This window comes from Sylvia atricapilla, chromosome 10 (assembly GCF_009819655.1).
Source record: "Sylvia atricapilla isolate bSylAtr1 chromosome 10, bSylAtr1.pri, whole genome shotgun sequence".
Classification (NCBI taxonomy): Eukaryota; Metazoa; Chordata; class Aves; order Passeriformes; family Sylviidae; genus Sylvia; species Sylvia atricapilla.
Genome location: NC_089149.1, coordinates 23,991,513 through 23,997,512, shown reverse-complemented (window position 1 = coordinate 23,997,512; position 6,000 = coordinate 23,991,513).

The following is a 6,000-nucleotide window of genomic DNA, read 5'->3' as shown; positions in this document are numbered from 1 at the left end:
ATGGGAAAGCAAGGACAAGGAAACATGGATGGTTAGATCAGTCCCCACTACCAATAGCCTCTACTAAATTACAACAATTAATTTAGGACTCCAGAAGTGAAAGTTTCATAGCCCCAAATACTTAAGTGTTTCAAAAATATGAAACAAGGAATATTAAAATGGTACAACTTCTACAGACACTGCTGCATGATTCTTTCTTGGCACTGAAAACAAAGACATCAGTTCTAAGGATGGATTCTTTCTAGAGTCACCAGCATATCTCCTAAAAGAGGTCAGCAAATAGCCTGAGCCTGTAGCTACTTTCAATAAACACAAGATGAACCAAAATCATCACAATATCACACCTCCAACTTGGCAACAGACTCAAGATGTCACTCCCCAAACTGCTCTGGGATACAAGGTGTCAGCAGAGCCCCACAGCAGCCCCTCAGTTACGTGTCTTTTGGTAGATTAGCAAGAGTCAAGCTGTTCACAGTACAACACAAAGCAAAACCCTCCTTTCAACACTGTGTTTTTCTGAGCACAGGTGTGACAACTGCAACTGAGCTGTGTTAGAGGATCTGCTTCTGAAGAGAAATAAGCCAAGGAAGACAAACTTAATATACAGAAATAGATGCATGAATGAAGCAAGCTTCCATAAAAAGCCAACAGCAACAGACCAGTCTTGACAGGGAGCATTAATCACTTCCTTAAAATACAAAACCTGGGTGAGTGGCAATAGTTTGTATGGTAAAGACAAATTATTTTCCAGGTGAGCAATCCTATTTACAGGCAGCACAAGAAAAACAAGCAGAGTCACAAATAAAATACGTTACTTATAAGAATGAACTGTATCTTTATATTATTATATACAATATATCTTTATATTATTTATAATATAAATAAATGCATAAATAATATTCATTAAGTTGTCTACAGATTCTAGCAAGGTATTTAACAATAAGGAAATGCCTCATCCTCTCCTAAAACATTTGTATGGTTTTCTTCTCTACAAGAAACCAGCTAGGATAGGACTGAGATGTAATACCACACCAGCATCCTCAGAAGCATTAAAAAACCCCAAAATATCAACTGCAGCATCTTGAAATCTTACCACAGAACAACTATGCAAAACTTAGCTCAAGTATGGCTATTTAAAGTACAGAAACTCCCGAGGTACAGAAACAAGGCTAAGTAATCCCATATAGAATGTACCTTTTAAAAAAAGCATTGATACACAATGCAGTAATTTATTCCAGTAGCTCAAACATCAGAGAGACTTTCAAGACCAGCATTGTTCCTACTGATATTACCAACAAACATCCTCCTCATCTTGTGTTAAAACTTACCTACTGGAGAAAGAAAGAAAAGATCCACGGAAAAGAAAGCATGAGACACTACAGATGGTAAAACTAATTTTAAAGAGAAATCAGACCCCTCCAGTCCTGGAAAGAGTTTAAACACATGACTGCAGCCTTTTCTTTAGGCCAGTGAGCTCTGCTGAGAAGGAGGGAAGGCTTGCAGAGGCAGAGCACGGTGCTAACGCACTTCTGCTGTCTCTGGGACTCACCTCGTTAGGCTTCTGGACAACAGCCACTACTGCTCTTACATGTCTCTGAGCTGAACTTTTGCATTTGATTTGAACATCATATTTTTGAAATCTGAATGTAGAAAAGCAGGCAATTAACTCACAAAATGTCAAAAGCCAGGAAAACTGAAAATCTACTAATTTATGCAGCATTAAAGCACAATTTAAGAAATTTCAGTACACGGCATTTGTAGATTGCTTTTTCTCAGCAGTTTTCAATAATGGATATACTGCTGTTACACAGTAAAGATTATTACCTCCACACATTATTTGCCAAATATTAATTATTTGTTTAAATGTGGTTCTTACAGAAATTAGTTATAACTGCTTCATCCTATGACACTGCAGAGTTGTACAAGTCATCAGTTTCAGCTGCACCTTTCTCAAGCTATTTTGATTGTGCTCACAAGTCTCAGACCTTCAATCCTCCAAATAAAGGATTGGCACCATATTTGTTCTCACCTTTGACTCAATCTGAAGCCCTTGGGAGGCTGGCTTCCCAATTTCAATCATTAATATAGACAAAATATTTTATTAGCCTGCCTTGTCATTCTCCCCATGGCCCATTAGCCGCTAATAAGAGGCAGAGCCCTGAAAACATCAGAGAGATGTTACAGATGCTGGGACAAGAAAGCCTTCAGGAAGGGCAACCTGGAAGATGTGGCTGCTTCATTACATTTTTTACTGAGCGCCTAACACAGTCCTTGAAGCAGGAGCTAATGACCACTTCAATGGGAATGCTCTAATTAGGAGGTTATAAAGCCAAGATCTTTGTTGCCCACCCTTTTCTCAGCCTCATGCCAGCAGTGAGAGCTAGACTTGAGCTAGGCCATGACTTTATCCCCCCAAAGCCCACTTGCACTGATGGCAAGGCATATCTACAGCCAAGAAAGGAATCAACCTGCATCTCCTCCGTGGGCACTCCAACACCTTGGCCATCTTACCATACAGTACAGCCTGGGAATATTGCTCAGCATCCCTGTGAGTAGAAATTGCATCTGCACGATGTGCATCCCTGATGTGGCTCCCAGGAAAGGCAGGGAGGCAAGGCACAGCTCTGCCCTACCGTTCCCAGAGGTTAGCAGTGGCACCTCCCTGTTCAGTCTGCTGGAGCACCGTGTGTTTGCCCTCCATGCCTGCAGTGGAGCAGTTAGATACTTTCACACACAACCTGTCTTTCAGGGCCAGCCACCCTCATCTTCAGCTCTGCACCACCTACACCACACGCCTGATGCCAGGGACCCAACCACAGCACTGTAGCAGCCCACATTTGAACATGCAGCATTCTAACATGTCATTTTACAGTGCACAGTTGCAATGCCAAGCTCGTTTGACAGGTTGCCAGCCCTGCCTCTGTGTCCCAGGCACTCAGCCCCTTTCTCCCCCCACACACACCCCCGAGGTGCCGCCCCTGCCTGCCGGCCATGGGACAGTGCTCACGAGATTGGTGACATAATCCAGGTTCAAAGCAGATTATTTATAACTCAGCCCCCACTCACTGATCTCATTTATAGCATAATATTACAACAGTTGCATCAACACAGTTCCTGGGGCAGGGAGCCACAGCCAGGCACAATGAGAGAAGAACAGCTGGAGTTGCAAGGTTACTGCAGAGGCCAAGAACTGTGGCTTCAGAGGTGGCCAAGTGCCATGTCCTGTCTTTTTTCTCCCCAAGATTCAGGACATTTTCTTCTAATTAACCAGCAACCAGAAATTACATTTACGTATCTCTGCCTGTTTCTACAGAGTTCTGCAAGTCAGCAATTCTCCTGAATCAAAATAAGCCATAAATTGTAAACTGTAGATCCTCAAGGTCCAGAAACTGCTTCTAAGGACTCTAAGGGAAGAAACTAAAGTCATCCATTTTTATGTTTAGTCAATTACAATAAATTTACTGGTCACAGGTTCATGTCTCCACCAAAATATGGTCTGGGATCCACAAACAGACAGGGTTTAAACCTACTGTTTTTAAGTAAAAATACCCAATATCTGTGCTAGTAATAAGCTGGATTGCAGATTTTCCTTATCTGCTGACATCTCTAGCTTTCTAATGTCAATCTCTCTATTGTTTAAATAGTTTTCCTCTTTACTGTTCACACTACAGTTTCATTTTATTCACACAACTCTTAACCTAACTTTCCTGCTGATTCAGGGCTGCAGAGCACAGTGTCCATGTAACTCACAAACTGGAAGGACATAAGTACTAGGGATCACATGAAGGCTCCTGGCATCATTTGCAGTTTAGCCATTTGGTACATTTGACCAACCAAGCTAAAAGCAATGATTCAAAGAATTTGAGTTCCCTTGCACAACACTGTCACAGAAGAGCAGTTTGGATTCTGGCCATTCATCCCTCTAAACCAAGCAGAAGACATGAATGTCAAGTTAGAGACATTAATCAGGTTACCCAACAGTTCCACACTTAACACCATCTTCCTGTACTCCTTGAACACAGCAGCACCACACCAAGGAAGACAGTGGCTTGAACTGTGTGACTTGGATCCCAAACGAGCCACAACAAAAGCTGATGGCAAATAGCTAACCTGCCCACATCCCAGCTTTTTTCTCCTCCAGTCTGGGCTCATGGCTACACCAAGTGCTTGTCCACGCACACAGTTTGAGAAGAAAAAAAGACTACAGCCACTTCATATTGTCAGAGCACTGTTTGGAGATCACATTAAGTGAGGCCGACTTCAGATCAACTTCTTAAATAGCTCATCCCTGACCTCTGAGGCAATGCCTCTGCACAGCACATGAGCCAGGAGCACAGGTAGCTCTGCTGCTCTACAGCTCTCAGGCAGCCCCTTCCCGAGGACAAGAAAATCCAGAAGACAGCACATTTGGCAGAGCTTTCCCAGGAAAAGAAATGCATGCTTCTGTGAAAGAAAGGCTCAAAAAAGGTAGATAAAAACAGGCCAGAGAAGGGTTAGTATCCAACTCTAACGTGGATCAACTGAAACCAGGTGCTGCAAGCTAGTACTCAATACTCAGAATTTCAGCCAAAATTTTTAATCTAGTGATAATGATTCGAAAAGGCACAGATGCCCATTGCTGTGTACCAGCCTGAGGACACTGTTTACATAAGCAAAAGTTTAATCTCAAAAAATAATTATGGGCAAAGAGAAACACTCCTGTTTACCAATTAAAAGGTCATTTACATAACTACCATCTGCAGTCACTCCCCTTCCCAATTAAAATGGATAAAGAGACCCTTTCCCTCTGTCCCTCTGTGCACAGTAGATGTGCCTTTATTAGCTGTTGCCTTTACCTTGTTTTGAGTCTGATACAAATGATCTTAGTGCTCTAAATCAGCCCTGAATATATCCTTTGATAGGAATGGCTTTTCCCAATTATATCCATTACTGCTAGTCATCTGCTTCTTTCACTTACTCTGGATCTTGTCATGTGCTCTTAACATAAATGGAGTTTTGCCATTGATTTCAGCAACAATAAAGTGGGGAAAAGCATTAGTCACAACACAGCATGACAGCTCCAAATCATAAAGCCCAACACAAATGCTCCCTACATCTAATTTATTTCTCGTTACAGTGATGGCCCCAGAAACTCAGGCCCTTCCTCCTCCCCTCCTTCCAAGTAGCTCTGTGCAATGAGAAAATAAACTCTGCATAAGGTCCATCACAAAAGTGCCAAAGGATTGTTCTGGGGGATACTGCAGATGAGGCATTCCCCATAAGAAAGCAGTGAGAGTCACCTCTCCTATGCACCAGTGCTAACACACTCATTGGCATTTCCCTCCTAAAAAAGTAAATTCTTCTGAGATTTTCAAATGCCCAGAGTCAGAAAGTTGACGTTTGCTGACTTCAGACCTCTTTTTTGAAATTGTAGCCAAAGGAGAGACTTGGCAAGGTACACACAAATTAAGCAGTACTTAATAAGTTACTGCTATATAATGCGTAAGTTCATACATTGCACAGTACTTTTGTGGGATTAACTGTTGCAAAAGGCATTGCCAAAAGTCAAGCCAGCTATGGAGTCAATACTCTAACTTCCAGAGCAGGATTCAGTAGCACAAGTCCTGTGCAAATGCCCACATATATACTGTTCTGTCCCAAACAAAATGTAGATGACTACACGATTTCTAACTAAAAATACTTCTGGACATGTGAGTTCAACCTGGAAATTCTTTTTCCTTCAGCAGATTTAAGAGTATTTCAGCATAAAAGCCTTCACTATATATCTGCTCTGAACAGATATCAAGCATTTTGTGGGCTCATTTGAAAGAAGTCAGATTGAGACAGTAGTTAACAGAGTACCTTGTCCACTGTAAGTCAAATATCAATGAAACCTTTCCCTGAAGATTAAGTTTCACACTTGGTACATCAGATGTTTATCCAGATATTGGTGTTGAAAAAACAGTTTCCTAATTAAAGCAATTATTGAGAAGTTCTGCAAAAATAACTCTGGTGTTGCCC